This window comes from Triturus cristatus, chromosome 2_2, assembly GCF_964204655.1.
Source record: "Triturus cristatus chromosome 2_2, aTriCri1.1, whole genome shotgun sequence".
Taxonomy (NCBI): Eukaryota; Metazoa; Chordata; class Amphibia; order Caudata; family Salamandridae; genus Triturus; species Triturus cristatus.
The window spans coordinates 597,870,761-597,888,478 of record NC_140582.1 but is presented as its reverse complement, the minus strand read 5'-3'; the positions used below and the strand labels follow the sequence as shown (position 1 = coordinate 597,888,478).

General features: G+C 45.5%; 1 long non-coding RNA gene across 2 annotated transcripts in view; it reads left to right on the top strand.

Moving 5' to 3' along the window:
* Positions 1 to 17,504, top strand: part of LOC146862564 (uncharacterized) — a 342,103-nt gene extending 324,599 nt beyond the window's left edge. The window contains exon 3 of one of the 2 annotated variants that reach the window (XR_014978481.1): positions 17,233 to 17,504. This is a non-coding gene — a long non-coding RNA (uncharacterized LOC146862564). The remainder of the gene's footprint in view (positions 1 to 17,232) is intronic. The other variant, XR_014978483.1, reaches the window with a different exon arrangement.
* The last annotated feature ends 214 nt before the right edge of the window (positions 17,505 to 17,718 follow it).

Genomic DNA, 17,718 nt, shown 5'->3' with positions numbered 1-17,718 from the left:
ATAATTTAAGGCATAGCGATCATTGACATTCTCCATAACATACACGCCTAAGTTCTTCTCACTTGAGTATTGACCAGTGGAGTCAATTTCTGCTAATAAGGAATCAGGGGTACAGTTACAGACCAGTATCTCTGTCTTATTTATTGATTCTGGGAAAATCACTTAATCTCCCTGTGAAAAACAAAAATGAATGTGTCCTTATGTAATGCAACTGGTGCTATGTAAGCGCTCTGATACCCGATACCTGGTCAAGTTCGCGCTATGTAAAACTCCGCAAAAAAAACCTCCCCCTCCGGACGTGGACCCACGGTCATTCTGTTTCACATACTTAACTACAGAGACAGGAATGCTATATTACAAGAAAGCAGGAAACTACAGAATATACAAGTGGCGAACAACATGGTAATGTTCTTTCCAGTCTGAACCGCAGCAGTCCAGAAAAAAAGGTACTTCTTTCTGAAGGTGAAACGCAGACTTCCCTAGTTAGTTCTCAAGTACTCTCTGCGATTCCCTGCCCGTCTGCGCATAATCTCAAAAGGCAAATCCCATTTCTTTGATACTTCCATTGCTGCATGGGAGTGGCTAGACACTTTGAAACACACAGAAGATGTCTCACCCATCTCGAGGACAATGTAACCAAATCTGTATTGGTGGATCCAGGCAGCCCAGAGGGGAAAAAAGGTGCAGAAAAAAAACATTGTCACAGACTCTTGGACGGAATCTGGAACAAAAGAGGATGGACCAACACAATGCGCTACAAGCAGAAGCAGATATAGGAAATATGCAGGCTGACTCGCTGTCGGACATCAGCATACCAGACAGACCAAGCAATGATGATTCCATGGATAAAACCTTGAACTTGCAGAACTCGGAGACTCTTCCAGAGGTCACACCTCAGATGGCAGATGACAAAATCTAGGGCGCCGAATGCTGTTTGATGGACTTGGATCAAGAGACATCTTCGACGACTGTGCAAGTATAATGGGACTCATACATGGTTGTTGTTACATACACTTGCCTCACAGTCATGGTATCCACTACATCTTGCCTAAGTCATAACTAATGTAACTGTAACCAGACCAATCAAAGACTGTTATCACACATGCATATGACCTATTTGGCCCCACAGGCAGCTTCCCACACGTTAAAGAAGGGGATCACAACCTCCCTTACATCCACTAACATACAAGGTCTGGTGACCTCGCCCCCTGTTCACTGACGATATGCCTATCTGTTGTATGATTTGGACGACTGCTTGCTGCATTCTTACCCTACTGGTATTATATGTTTCATGTTTTATTGGATTAGTTACCCAAGGTGCACTATCCGGGTTGACATAGTAGATATGCACCAGCTGGAGTCAATCCTGAGTTTCACCTTAGTTTCATAGTTATCCCAATACTCCTCACGTGTTTCAAATTTATGCTCCCAACTACACCATGTCTAACATTAAGATATTACAATATATACAAAGGGTAGTGGTGGTATAAACAGTTGCACATCAATCCTTGGGAAAGCATGTGTTAGGCATCATTAGTTAGAAACCAAACATCTTGGTGCCTCTCAAGGTACCAAAAACACCCCACTACCTTGGATGTCACTGCGCAAGAGTTCAAACCAGAACCCCGTGCCAAACTTAGTACAAAATCTGTACCTCAGCACTCCCAATATTCATGTTTTTATTCATAAGCAATATGCAACGCAAAGGTCCCATATATATCTAACAACTCACAGGAAACACTAGTCTAGAGAGTAACTGTGAAGTTTTCATTCCATTTAACATTTCATGACAATGTTTCACTCTGTACAAAGTGGTCTATCTGATTTTCAGTACAGACATGCATCTATTAATCACATTTGAACTGCATTGACACAATTAACATACGAAGGTCCAATTCTTATAACTTCCTTGGTGGCAAAAGATGATGGCAGCCGACACGTGTTTCATTAGAAACGTAACTTCTTGCATATTGCTTATGAATAAAAACATGAATATTGGGAGTGCTGAGGTACAGGTTTTGTACTAACATTAAGATATGTAAATGGAACATAAGGGGGATACAAACTCCCTACCAGAGGTATCTGATCTACTCCTACCTTAAGCGCCACCGGGTCCAAATCGCCCTCTTACAAGAAACTCACCTAACTAGATCTGAAGGGTCAAACCTACAGAGGAGGTGGAGGGGGCAGTTGCACGCCATGGGTTATTAAGCCTACGCAATAGGGACACTGGTTTGGGTGAAACCGGGCACCCCATTTGAAGCAGAAGACTTGCTTATCGATACTGAAGGCCGTTACATCATAGTAAAGTGTTGATTAAATGGTAATCCAGTCGTAATTACATCATTATATGCGATAAACATCCTTTACCACGCAACCATTACAACGCGGTATGGTTACATCGTGGTTTTAACAACGCAAGTCGTTACACCGACTTGCACTGGAGGGCGCTGTAGGATAAGGAATAGTGTGAATTACTTTCCAACACCTTCCCTACTGTACGTAGACTGGAGTTGGAATAGTAATTCACACTATTCCTATGTCCAGCGCCCTCCAACGCAAGTCGATGTAACGACTTGCGTTGTTAAAACCGCGATGTAACATACCGCGTTGTAATGGTACGCGTTGTTACATCATACATCCTTATATGCACTCAATACTGAGCAAGCATTATTTCTAGATTCCCTATCAAGCAGATTATCGACATGGCATGGCATTCTGTTGATTCTTGGAGGGGATCATAACTGCGTACTTGACACATTCCTAGATCGTTCCTTTACCCCATTACCCGGGGCACCCACTTTTGCGGCCATTAAAGCATTAAACATCTGGATCGCTCAATGGCACTTATCAGATGCCTGGTGTCACAGAAACCCCACAGATCAGGTTTACTCTTTTTATTCAGAAGTCCATGATTTATATGTCCGAATAGACTGAATAAAAATCTCGGAGGGTTTACTACCAGTAATAGCACAACCACAATATCTTGGAAGGTCTCACTCCAACCACAATCCACACATGTTGGTACTAATGTGGGGTAATGACATACCACCAATCCCTAGATGGCGCTTGCAAATGGACGCATTAGAGGACAGACCATTCCGGGATTCCTTGGTGGAAGCCGTGACAAACTATTTTGCTGAAAATATGGACTCTGCGTCGATTGCTTTAATAGAATGGGACCCCTTTAAAATGGTAATAAGAGGACACTGTTTAGGTACACAGGCCGGCATGCGCAGGACACTTGAGGCTGGGCTCACCAAGCTGAAAACGGTTTAGCACACCTCAATAAACGCGCTACCACTGACCCGTGACTCGGCGCAAGACTACATGATAGTAGGGCAGAACATGCCCTCCTATTGGAAATACTTAATTGCCTTAATTACACAGCACATTCAGCACGCACGGACAACACTGGAGATAAGGCTGGCATGCTTCTCGCATGGATCATCAGACAAGATGATGCCATGTGCCCATCACATCTTTTTGCTCCCCCCACGGAAACATCACATTACTCACAAAAGGACATCCACCGGGAATTCGCATGAAACTATGCCACCTCATACAAATCCAAAGTCAATATAACAGCAGACGAGATTCACCACTACCTGGCTGCCATGGCCCTTCCCCAAATCACCGCAGAGCAAAGGCTAGAGCTTGATGCCACAATAAACATGGAGGAGATACTGGCAAGTATGCGCACCTTAGCCACAGGGAAAACCCCAGGTCCGGATGGATTTCCATCTGATTTCTACAAAGCCTACGTCGATATACTAGTGCCACAGCTCAAAGGAGTATATGGTGCTGCACTTGCAGATTTCACACTCACAACCACACAGAGAGAAGCTTTGCTGGTTTCCCTCCTCAAACCAGGCAGCGATCCGGCCTTATTAGGCCCTATTTTTTGGGGGTTCTATGCAAATACGGGTTTGGAGATAACTTTCTCCAAACTGATCAGACTGCTTTACACACAACCCACCATCAGTGTCCCCACAAGTAGCATAACGTCGGAAAGCACAACCATTTACAGAGGTACCAGACAGGGCATCCCCTTGTCCCCACTGCTCTTCTCGCTGACGATGGAGTCGTTCGCAACACAATTGCGTGGCGGGGGAAGGTCTGGGGTATCCAACTGGGAGACGGTTTGCATGTGGTTTTGCTATATGCGGATCTCCTACTATATCTTAGGGACGTACATAGTATATCAAGTTTTATAGCAGACACATTAGCGCCTGAATGTGAATTGGGCTAAGTCTTGTCTCTACCCTTTTGGAATTGAGACCCGAAACCCAGAGTCTTTCATAAACAACTCACTTCTTAACTGGCAACCTTCCACCTTCAGGTACTTATATATTTTCATCTACTGTGGTCCTGGCGACATTTTGGAGGGCAATCTGGATTAGAGCTGTATTGTCCATTAGGACGCAATGACATTTTGAAAAACTTTGCCACTAAATCTGATGGGCAGAAGTGCCTTGACCAAAATGGTGATATTGACTAGGCTCTTGTATTACTTCTCCAACCTCTTCGTCTATGTCCCACCAAAATGTTTTGTGAACTGGAGCAGCTGATTCGGGGCTTTATCTGGAATACAAGCTGTCCCAGATAGGCACTCTGGAAATTATATGCACTCCCAAACAAGGGTGGAATGGCTGTTCCTAACATGGAGCTCTATTATTTAGCAGAGCACCTCCAATGGGTGACGAAATGGCTCGCAGGATTTAATTTAGCGGACACAGTCTCGACACTACCATCATGGTCTCACTCTCAGATTTACCATCGGTTTCACCCAATGGCCCGACTCCCCACTCCATCTCTGACCTACCTAGCCTTAGCACTTTGTTGTTACAAACGCAGTCTATACCTCACCAGGAGCAAACCTCCATATGCTCCAGCGCTACCCCTCTTGGGGACCCCGAGAAACAAAACTGGCACCCCCAGTAGTACGCTCTTACACTGGCATACCGCCGGGATACACATGCTTGGCGATCTGTATGACGACAGTACTCTGATACCGTTTGACAGACTGTCTTGTGAGTATGTATTGCCAGCAGGTCAATTTCTATCACATAATTCTATTATCAGATCTCTTACGAAGTCATGGGGGGACATGAACACCGAACCTGAAATGCACTTTCTGATTCAGTACTTGTATGTTATGAGCAACGGAAGTCACATTATACATTGGCTGATGGAGGCTTTGCTAGCAGGAGTACTCCATGGATGGGTGGAGAGTGTGATACGATTCTGGCCAGTCCCACGCAGATACCATGAAATGCCAAATTTCGTGTTATTCAGACCTAAATCATACACAGAGCGTATTTATCTCCAGACAAACTAAATAGCTATTTCCAACTAACCAATTCCGCTTGTAGGCCATGCATGCAGGTGGGCACCAATTTACTACACATGCTGTGGCCCTGTCCTACATTACAGCTATATTGGCAAGAAGTGACTGCGGCATTGGCGGCTTACACTGATACGCCCCAATTGTGCACATGGGAGGAATGCATATTGGGCTTATTTCCAAGACCCAAGAAACACAAAGTCACTTCCAGATTTGCAGATTTAGGTCTTATTCTAGCTGAATGGCTAATCACTAAGCAATGGTAAACACCCCCCTGCCGTCAACAATTGGACAAACTCGCTAGTGGAATGGGCACAAGCCTAAAGCACGGCACTGCGCAGGGAGGAGATAGCTGGTCGGCATAAATACCTGGAGGTATAATAATTGGGGGAGAGGAGTTGGCCTAACGGCTAGGGCGGTCGACCTCCAATCTGTGGAACCGGGTTCGAGTCTCAGCAATGACACTGAACATCCTGTCATTCTGGGCAAAATCACTTAATCTCTCAATGCCTAACAAAAATAAATGTGTCCTCATGTAACGCAACTGGTGCTCTATAAAGCGCTCTGCTACCCTATACCTTTGGGTGAAGTTCACGCTATATAAAACTCGGGGAAAAAAATATATATATAACAATACGCCCTTTGCGCAATACTGGGACACAATATTGTCGGAGTTAAAACAATCAGACCAAGATTCCGATGGTAATAATTCGCCAAACCACGACAGGAGTGGGTCAACTGTAAACACCTGAATGATCCATGACTTAGATGCCGCAAATAACAAATCAATGCTGACATCACATGAATGTGTACTGTTGTTGTACTTGGGAACTGGGACAATAGCATGAAATGATCCTAGTGTGTTGGTTTGTTGTAACTTGGTTCCTTTCTTTTTAGGTCTCGCCTGATTCAGCGCTTGCGCTGATCTGGCCGAGACATTTTGTAAAGAGGCTTTTTCAAAGTGCTGCCGTGGCCTAAAGCTACAGTGCACGTGAACGTGCACACGCGCCCTCCGTTGCACGCGATCGTAATCGCGATTGCGATCACTTTCACTTTCGTCGCGGCCGCGTTGCCAAAGCTTGTTTAAAATTGAAATTGACACAGTGGCGGCCGCCGGCCACAGCCTCCTCCTGCTGAGCTTTAATTCACGTGCATTTCTTTTGTTGTGTACTCGGCACCCAAACAGTGTTTTCTTTTTTTTAAATTGAAATTGACAACACAGGCGCCGTTGTTGTCAATTTCAATTAAAAATAATGTTTGCGTGCCGAGTACACATCAAAAGAAATGCGCGAGTGCGCCACATTAAGGCTAAAGTATCCATCAGCTGCTTGTTTTTTTTTTTATGCTCTCCGCGTCTCTATTCGGGATCCTCTAATCCTTCCATAATTTCCATACATCCGTGGCTGTGCCCTCCACCATAAACTTCTCTGGTGGGCACAGCTCCATTGTGCCTCTGTGCCCTTGTATTCACTGTGTAAGTCGACGCTTCAGACATGTTTTAACAAAATTCAGATGTTCTCCCCCGCATTACAAGTTGACGATTGTCTTCCATTTAATCTTTTTTGAGTAAACCTTCCACTGTTGCTTTCGATGTTGTACTACGTACATGTGTACGAGAAAGAAAAAAAGTTGGCACTGTTCCGTTATGCTGGGTGGCGGGTGTACTTTACGCTTGTGTGAGGGAAGTTTGTACAGATGCAGTCTATGATGATGCTGAGGAGAGCAGGCGCTTATTCTGTTCTGAGACTTGCTGAGGATTGACAAGAACGTTTCCGATCTACCAAAGCCAGTTTGTTTGAGGAAAATATGCATTTTTTTATTATTCAATACTGTCCTGGTGTAAAAAAATCCTAATGCTGTCCAGCTACTACTGTGAAGCTGAAGTCTCGATGTAAATGTCATTATTACAATTGGATTAGTCATTCTACCAGTGTGACTGTCTCGAGCTGCCTAGAGTTGATGTATACTTTATTTTTATTCTCTTTTCCGAGTTTTAGTTTGCCCCGATACCTCGGCTAACAAAATGCAGTGCCTCCGGATAGTCGTTTTTTCCGCCTTTGGTATGAGTGGTGAAGAGCCTGCAGACACAGTGGCGGCCGCCGGCCACAGCCTCCTCCTGCTGAGCTTTAATTCACGTGCATTTCTTTTGTTGTGTACTCGGCACCCAAACAGTGTTTTCTTTTTTATATTGAAATTGACAACACAGGCGCCGTTGTTGTCAATTTCAATTAAAAATAATGTTTGCGTGCCGAGTACACATCAAAAGAAATGCGCGAGTGCGCCACATTAAGGCTAAAGTATCCATCAGCTGCTTGTTTGTTTTTTTTTGTCTCCGCGTCTCTATTCGGGATCCTCTACTCCTTCCATAATTTCCATACATCCGTGGCTGTGCCCTCCACCATAAACTCTCACTAATAAAGCACAAACTTGAGTTTGCTGAGACACAGAATCTAGACATAGTCTTCATTACAGAGAGTTGGCCGGGTATAGCGTCCAAACCAGAGCTGGTTCAAGCGCTGCGTATCAGCTACAACCATTTTTAAAGTAAACAGGATGGGAAACAAGCATATGCAATGCAATAGGTCTCACATTTGCGAAATTTTAAGCAATTGGCATTGTAAATAACAATGCCTTTTATTTATCTGTTTTAAAAACTAACACATATATAAAAGGTTTGTCATTTACAATGCCAGTAGCTCAAAGTCTCGCAAATGCGAGACCTATTGCATTGCAAATGCTTGTTTTTCTTTTTCAAATATGCATTGCACTATTACCTGTAACAAAGATCACGCAGGTCCAGCCGGGTTGCAATGGGCAGATCGGGTCATGATTCTGTCATGATTCTGTCGAGACATGACACATAATATAAACAGGTGGTCCTTACTATCATCATCGCTGGGTAATTTGACCATATAGTTATTGTTACCAATGCACTGTGAATCTAAGCACATGCCTATCATGGCTGATGTGCTCAAGCTGTCATGTCTTGACACTTTGTTTAATATGTACAGATGCCATGAATCTGTTCTCATCATACATTTTCGGCAATACTAATGTTAAAAAATGCAAATAAAGAATTTTAAACAAAATATATACATATATATATATATATATATATATATATATATATATATATATATATATATATATATTATTTTTTTAAAGCAGTACTGATTAAGCATTCTTCAAAATCTATTTCGCTTCGGACACTCACAGATGATATGTGTTCCCTTCCCTCCTCCCTCCATATTGCAGCGAAAGCGTTTTGCATTTGCAGAGATCTGAGGGTTTATTTTATGTAGAAATTCTGGCGTTCGATAAAGCAGCCACTTAAGGTAATATTATTGCTTTTGCTTTAGATGGCCCCTTTCGACAAAGAGCTGTTGAACCTATTTATCTGACTCCATGCTATGGTAGAGATCTGCAGCCCTTCCTGGGTTTCCCATTTTCTCTGTGCTTTCGGATATAATTTACCTGCCGCTCGAGCTCGAAAGAAGGTGGCCCAGCCGCTAATCGCTCAATGGTGTTTAGGATCTAACAGTTGCCCGGCTAGCTCAATAGCCTCATTAATATTTATAAGGTTAAGTTCCTGCAAAAAGTGTCTAACCCTGAAATATGACCATTGTAAAATTATTTTACTATGTTTAATGCAAGGCTCTATTTAAGTCCAGGTTTTCCAGTCCCCAATTAGAAAGTCCCCTATTTTGCAAAGGCCCTGACTTCTCCAATTAGCTATAACAGCCTGATCTAGCATTGGGTCCTGACCAATTTGTACGTGAGAGAGGAGAGATTCTCCATTTATATTGAAGATCGTATAATGACCAAAAAGCAGTTTTTTTCGCTTAATACTCCATTGTAGAGTCTTGTATCTGACTTTGTTGGCGTTTTAAGACCTTCATTGTTCTGTATATGGTATGTGCAAAATTCACAAAGTAGTATTATTTCAGGTCAGGGAGAGCTAGTCCCCCTTCTGCCACCGTTCTAAAATGTGCATTCATTGTAAGCTTGGAAACCTAATTTGCCCAAATAAAAGTGGAGAACAGGCCCTGCACTTCTTTAAAAAATTTAATTTGGAGGCCGTGGCCAGCAGCTGAAGAGTATGGCCGCAGCCTAAGTGTGCTCCTCCATCCCCGCTTCAAATCCTGCGATATCCTATGCCACCTAAGGGAGCAAACCGGCTACAACCGTGCATAAACACGTCTCCTACCTGTAGTGCAGCTCCAAGTGACAGCGGAGCCCAGGCAAGGGATCTCTGAGCCCGGAGAATGGAGAGACGGATCCGACATGGCGGTGTCCTGAGGCCTGGAGCTGGAGACTGGAGCCCAGTGTGAGAGGCGATCTTGATACTCTGCAGTGGCCAGCAGAAGGGCAGTGGGCGAGCCTGCCGGGGCGAAGGGTCGATATATCAAGCCGGTGCATCGAAGTGCGGAAGGTGAGCAGCGCGACTGAGGTGGTCGAGGGCCGGCGAGGTGAGGGTCCCGCGGCCAAGACTTCAAACTGCGGCCCCGGCTTGGTGGACTAACTGGGCCTGGGAGAGGCTTGATTTCCCTTGAAGCAAGGCGGAGCGCGGAATAGACGGCGGGGAAGAATAGACTGACCCGGAGGCATTGAAGCCCCCCCCTTGGGCTGAGTGGGGGCGGAACAAACTGTGGCGGCTGGCCCTGTGCGGGTGAATGAGGCCTCACATTCGGCAGACGCTACGTTGAGAGAAGGCCGGGGGCGTGCAACAGCGGCTCATGAAAATCTAACCCCCGGTCCGGAGAGCCGGATAGGCCCAAAGTGGTATTGACTGCAAGCAGTCTGAAAATAAGGGCGGGGACAGATCGAATACCACTGGGAGAAGCTGGCACGAGCACAGAGGGCTCCACGGAGGATATATGGCCCTCCCCTGATTGAAAAACGGGTGGCCTGGACATGTAGGTTACCAGAGGCTTGCTTCCATAAACCACCCGGCTGTGAGAAGAGGCCGCAACACAAGGTGGGGGTATTAGCAGCGACTACCCCAGTGTGCACTCACCTCTGAAGGAGCAAATACCAAAATGGCGGTGCACTGGGGTTAATAGAGGATGGTGGTGGCTGCAGGACTCCCACCACAGGCACGAGGCGCTGACAGCCTAGGGGGCGCCAGCAGGAGCAGAGGTGAGACAGCCAGCCCATCATAAGTAACAGCACCTGTATCAACACTTGGTGGTGTTTTCACTTCGCCCCCCTGCCCTCATCGGAGGCGACATCACTCCTCAAGGGATAGGGGGTCCATCCTTATCCAAGTCGGCGGCAGCTGCAAGCAAAGTGGTGGGAGCAGTGATGAACACACGCAACTTGTCGCGCCGGAGAAGCGGTCACAATGGGCAACAGCAGAGAACCCCCTGGGCCTTCGCTTGGTGAGTGGAGGCTGCGCCCACCGAAAGCCCCCAGTTAAAACGAGGCCCTATACTGGAAACATCGAAGAGGCAGTCCTGAGGGAACCCCAACAGGCCGACGGTGAGACAACTACGCTCGCTGGGCAGGCGGCAAGAAATACCCAGGATAGTCCCGGACCTTCTCAGAGATCCCCGGAAAAGAAATAATCCACACATGGCAACAGGCAGAGGACCTAAGGCTAATGCCCAGAATAAACTGGTCAAAATCACCTGGAATAAAGCAGGAGAAGAAAGTGCAGCACGCCAAATGGAGAAGGACGAGACACAGACTAATCCCAAGCAGGGACCCGGAGCCGACGCTACACAACATGATGGCGGCTATCAATGGGGTGCGTACCTCGCTGGACTCGGTCACGGTGGAAGTGTCCCTCATTAGGGCAGACTTTCGCAAAATGGACGAGAGGGTGAAGGAACTCAAAATTGTCACTACGGCACTACAGACAGATATCTCCCAGCTCCAAACTCAGGTGGAGGGTTTGCAGAAACAGCAGGAGCGAATGGCACAGCAGCTGGATGTTTATGAAGGACGTGCACGTCGCAACAACATTCGTATTTTGGGGGTTCCGGAAAGATCCGAGGGGCCAGCTGGTGATCTATACATGGAGGAATTAATAACTACACACCCACAGCCCATGACCTTGTCCAGATACTTCTCAATCGAGAGAGCTCATAGAGTACCGGGAGGTAGGCCGAAACATGGGCCCCCCCTCGAGATCCCTCATAGCCCGGGTCTTTAATTATCGGGACAGAGACATCATACTCCAGACGGCGAGGTCCAAGCCCCGTTAAAAATTGACAATAGTGAAATTATATTCTTCCCGCACTTCACGGCTAAAGTTAAGGCACAGCGTCGCAGTTTTCAAGCAGTGAAAAAAGAGCTTCGCGATCCTGAAATAAAATATGCAATGTTATTCCCGGCAAAGCTAAGAGTGGAATCAGACGGCAAAGTATGGTTCTTTGCATCACCGGAGGAAACCTGGGACTGGATGGAGGGATGGCGAAGAGTGGGGAGCCAAAGAAGAGATCGAGGTGGCAAGCCCAGACAGCAGAGAGGTGCTTTGACGGAATCATCGAATGGTGGATCGGCAGATCGAGGGGACAAGACAACGGAGCCGGAATAGACCCTGATGAACATTAAGATAGCCAGCAGACCACTGGAGGGCAAGTAAGGAGGGACGAGACAAGGCTCCTTAGATTATAATATGCATGGGGCAGATTGGTGGAAAGGAGGAGGCCTGCTTACTAAGAGATGGGTCAAATCGAAACTGTAGCTCTTATGAACTCAGGATGGACAGCAATAGGCAAAATGTAACATGATAAGAGCGGGTATGGGGACTACATACGCTCAAGTTTTTTCAGCATTTCAAGGAGAGAGAGAGGCACTCAGCCATGTTTGGGAGTGGGCAGTTCTAAATCCACGGGCAGGGGGGCAGGGAGGGGGGGACCAGGAGGAGGGAGGGGTGTTTTTGCAATGATTTAAATTGTAGCTTGTTATGTGACAATTTTCTTTCTGGTTATGGAAGCGACAGACACTCGTATAGAAGGGTTGCTCTCGATCTATTGGTACGTCATGACATGTTTTCCTTATTACTGACCTACTGTATTGTAGATACTACCATGTTGTGGGATGGGGGTTGACAAGGAACTAGCGCTCTCTGTTCTGTCTTGGAACGTGAACGGAATGGGGGACAAGATAAAAAGGGGAATTGTCCAACAATATCTGAAAAGGCGCTCCCCGGGCCTTGTGCTGCTGCAAGAAACCCACCTGGTGGGGAACAAAAGCAAGACCCTCAATAGGTGGGGATACAAGCTTCTAGTTCACGCTGATTACACCACTGGTTCCAGGGGTACGGGTATACTAATGAAGAAAAGCACATCCCTCATTTTACACAAGACGTGGGCAGATCCCATGGGATGATTCGCTGTGGCAGAAGCCCAGTGGGAGGGAAGGGCACTCAATGTTGTCTCTCTCTACCTGCCACCGGCATTGGGTAAGGTGGCCTTGGCCGACCTTGGCAAAGTACTGACCGGACTCCCTGATGGTACCTTGATTATTGGTGGAGATTACAATATGACTATGGATGATACCATTGATAGGCACCCACAGAGGCCGGGGGCGAGACCGAATAGCCTTATGGCAGAATTTACCACAGCAATGGGGCTCTCAGATGTGGGGCGGGAACTACAAACGGCAGGCTCGCAATACACATACTTCTCTAGCGTACATGGCAGTCTTTCCCGTATTAACTATTTCCTGACATACACGGCCTCGATAGGTAGTTTCAGATACCCTCAGACATTGCCCAGGGGCATATCAGACCACTCCCCCATTGAGATTGAATTTACCCACGGGGAACGACAGGCGTGTACCACTATTGTTCTTAACCCATGGCTGTTGAGAATACCTGACATAAATGAAGAATTGTGTGTGCAAACAGGGAATTACTTTACGGAAAATGTAGGTTCGGTGGACTCGGCACAAACTATATGAGAGGCATTTAAGGTGGTTTTAAAGGGGCAAGTCCTATCACTGAAAACGAGATATATCGCAAAACGGCACCAAATATTGGTGCAGATAGAGGATGAGGTCTGGGGGCTCGAGGCAGATCACACAACCAATCCCTCCAGCTCTACGCAACGTAGATTGACTTTGAAACAAGATGAGTATAGACTCAAGGCCAGCGAGCACATGATGGCTAAATATCGTGCCACTCAGCATAGGCTATATGAACTTGGGGACAGAGCAGGAAAAACCCTAGCGTGGTTAGAAAGGAGGGAACAGGGTACGAAATGGGTGCCTCGACTGGTGCTGCCTAATAGGGAGGTACTTAATCATCCCAAAGATATCACAGAGGCATTCGCAGATCACCTCGAAAGAATATATTCTCCTTCCACCACATACACGGCGGAAGACTCACGTCAGCTCCTACTAGATAGTGACGTGCTGACCCTCTCGAAACTGGATAGAGATGCACTAGACGAGGACTTAACGAATGGAGAGATCCAGAAAGCCGTTGGTCAAATTAGGCCTGGGAAAGTGATGGGGCCGAATGGTACCCCCATTGAGTTCCTCAAAGTCGTGTCCTCTCAGGTGGTCCCGCACTTTCGGGCTATGTACGAGGAACGTTTTGAGAGAGGGCACCTGCCGGCAGACCAACGAATAGCTAGTTTTGTTGTTATTCACAAGGCTGGCAAACCAGTGGATAACTGTGACTCGTACAGGCCTATATCGTTGAATAATGTGGAGGCAAAGATTTTGGCGAAGGTTCTTGCTACACGACTTGGGACAGTGATTTCCTCCTTGGTACACCCAGACCAGTCTGGTTTTATGCCAGGAAGAAATACGGCTCTTAGTATATGCCGACTCCATCATGTCATGGCACGCAGGGAATTTCTGGCAGAAGACGCAGTTATATTGTCCCTAGATGCCTTCATGGCATTCGACTCCATAAAGTGGCCGTATTTATTTGAAGTCCTTACTAGAGTCGGACTGGGCCCCAAATTTATAAGATGGGTGAAACTGTTGTACACTGACATACAGGGACAGATGAGAGTTAATAACTATACGTCCAGGGCGTTCATGCTGAGGAGAGGCACTAGACAGGGATGTCCGCAGTCCCCACTGCTGTTGTCCCTCATGCTGGAGCCCTTAGTGGCCTGGATCCGTCGAGATGTCATGGTTCATTGCTTGCGATGGACGGAGGACCATGAGGACAGAATATCCCTATATGCCGATGACATATTACTGTATCTTGCCTTCCCATATAAATCCATACAAGCTGTGTTGAATATCTTTACAAACTTCGGAAAATACTCGGGGTATGCTATTAACTGGTGTAAATCTGTGCTGTTTGTGCTTTGGGGACAAACTCCCCGTCTCCCCAAAGATTGCAAACTGGAAGTCGCTGAAAAAGGATTTAAATATCTAGGAGTCTTTTTTACACCGGACCCAACTCTTTTTCATAGTCGTAATTTAGCAATTCCGTTGGCCAGGCTGCGAGCAGATGTGAAGCATTGGCGGTCATTGCCTCTATCTGTGGTGGGCCGTGCCGCTCTTTTCGAAATGCAGGCACTCCCGCGATTTTTGTATATTCTTCAGAACTGCCCACACCGAATCCCGGACACTTACTTTGCAGCAGTAGAGGTGGAGGTACGAACGCTGCTGTGGGATGGCAGGGCCCCCAGAGTGGCATTGAAGAAACTAATGAAAGGTTGGTATGACGGAGGGATAGCGTTGTCGGACCTCAGGCTGTACTACTGGGCCTCACAGCTGGTGATTGTAAATCATTGGATATATTTCCCACCGACTATGCCCTGGATAGGTACCAGACCGACCGCTCGGGCTACCTGGGTGCCCTGTACTCCCACACTAGAGGAAAGAGAAACATGGATCCAACGCTACACACGGTACAGATTTGGCGTCAGGCGAACGCGTGACTGGGTTGGGCTAACACCCTCACCAAGGTGACACCACTGTGGTACACTCAAAAATTGGGCATGCGGTGCTACCAACCAGGGTTTGATAGATGGGATACGATAGGAATCTCAGTGGTGAAAGATTTAGTTAATAAAGTTGCGATACTCAAATTTAAAGACCTTCAAAGGATTCATAAATTGTCCCCGGGGGAGGTATTCGGATACCTGCAAGTACGACATGCCCTACAGTCAGCTTTTCCGAGCTATGAAGACATTCCAGACTCATCGCCTCCAGAAGACCGTTTGCTAGATGGGCCACTGCAGTCTAAAGTCATATCCTTAACATACAAGAAACTTAGTAATAATCTACCAGATAGTTTTGGCAAGCGCAAGGAGCAGTGGGAGAGAGACTTGGGACTGATAGACGAGGAGGATTAGAGATCGGCCCTTATGTCACCTAGGGAGGCGGCCATCACGCTTAGATTTAGACTGCTACAACTCAGGGTTTTACATTGGTCTTATATGACAGGGAAAACCCTCGCAAAAATAGGCGCACGCCAGGATGACCTCTGTTTGAAGGGCTGCTGGCAGCAGGCTACCTTCTATCACGCACTATGGGAGTGCCCGCTGGTACATCGCTTCTGGGAGAGAGTCACGAATCATATACAGTCTGCAGTGGGTAAGACGGTAGACCTGACACCGAAATTGGGCTTGTTAAACATCTGGACAGCCACTGACCTAACTGAAATCGAACAACAGCTAGTGACGCTGGGGTACACACTGTTAAAGAGGGAACTGGCGAGGGGATGGGGCAGAGTGGCACCACCTTCCGCATTGGTATGTTTGAAAGAACTGGACAGATGCATGATTGTGGAGAAAGACGTTTTTATAACCCGAAGGTGCCCGAAAAAGTGGGATAGAAAATGGACCAAATGGAATATCTATAGAGGTGAAATATGTATATCTTCAGTGGTGGAGTTAGAAATGCGCAGGAATGTGGACAGAGATGTGACTTCTTAATGTAATTATTGTATCATACTTTGTATACTGTACTTGGACGAGAGTAACCAATCAGTATTATAAATCGGCAATTTCTGTATATCTGTCACAAAGGTTAAATAAAAATACATTTAAAAAAAAAATGTATTTGAACCGCATTTGGAATAGCTAAAAAGACAAAAAGGCATAATGGTAAAGTCATCATACGAATTATAGCTACTCGGCCTATTATTGATATTGGAAGATCTTTCCATTTTATCAGTTTATCTTTTATCTTATTATAAAGAGGGATATAATTCAAGGCATAGAGATCATTGATATTCTCCGTAAAATGCACGCCTAAATACCTCTTAGGCTGAGTATTGACCAGTGGAGTCAATTTCTGCTAATAAGGAATCAGGTGTACAATATCTTTGTCTTAGATTGATTTATTTTATATCCCCCAATGGATTGAAATTCCTGAAATATATTAAATATTTAATTTTGCACTTCAATGTTAGGTTTTAAAAAGAGGGCAATATCATCAGCATAAAGTTTGATATTTGTCATATTAGGCTTTGGAGATGTTGAACTGCTGATTGAACAAATGGCTATGGCAAGGGGCTCTATACAGCATGCAAAAAGCAGAGGAGATAGACGGCAGCCCTATCTCGTCCCTCTAACTACTTATTGGCATTTAAGATGTTTTGAGCCGTAGATCCCTCATAGAATTTAGAAATTAGATTAATCAGCTAGGAGGGGAACCGAATTCAGCCACTATAAAGAAAAGACTTTCCCAGCACACAAGGTCAAAAGCCTGTTCGGCGTCTCGTAGCATAATTTGAGTCAGGATTTTTTTTGAGTTAAATACTCAAGAGCCTCAACTAAAACAGTAGTATTAAAAGATAGTTGTCGGCCTGCGAGAAATCCGCATTGGTCTTTATGAGTAATTGACCCTACGCAGCTGCTCATTCGATTTGCTAATAATTTAGCTATGATTTTATAGTCTGTGTTCAAAAGGCTGATAGGTCTATAAGAATTCACATCCTTTTTATCTTTTTTATTTTTCAGGAAACTGACTACCACAGCAGTTCGAAAGGAGGATGGCATTTCTCCACCTTGTAAAATATGATCAGCTAACAGAACTAGTTCCTGATTTAAAATTGCATTGAATGTTTAAAAAAAAATTCTGCTGGAAGGCCCTCTTCCCCACATGCTTTACCATTAGCCATAGATTGTACAACCACTTCAATTCTTGTAATGTAACAGTAGCAGTTAGATTTGTACATTGATTTGGCTGTAATTTTGGAATCTGCAATCCATTAAAAACTGATTTTAATTTCAAACTATCAACCTCTTGTCTGACTGAATAGATAGTTTTGTAGTGTTTTAAAAACACATTTTGAATTAGCTCTTCATTTGTAATGCGGGTTTTAACAATATTATTGGTCAATTCATGGACTCTGTTCTACGCCTGTTTGTCTTTCATTTGCCAAGCTAAGAATTTACCAGTAAATTCACTCTCTTTGAAGACTCTCTGGAGATAAGTGGAATTTG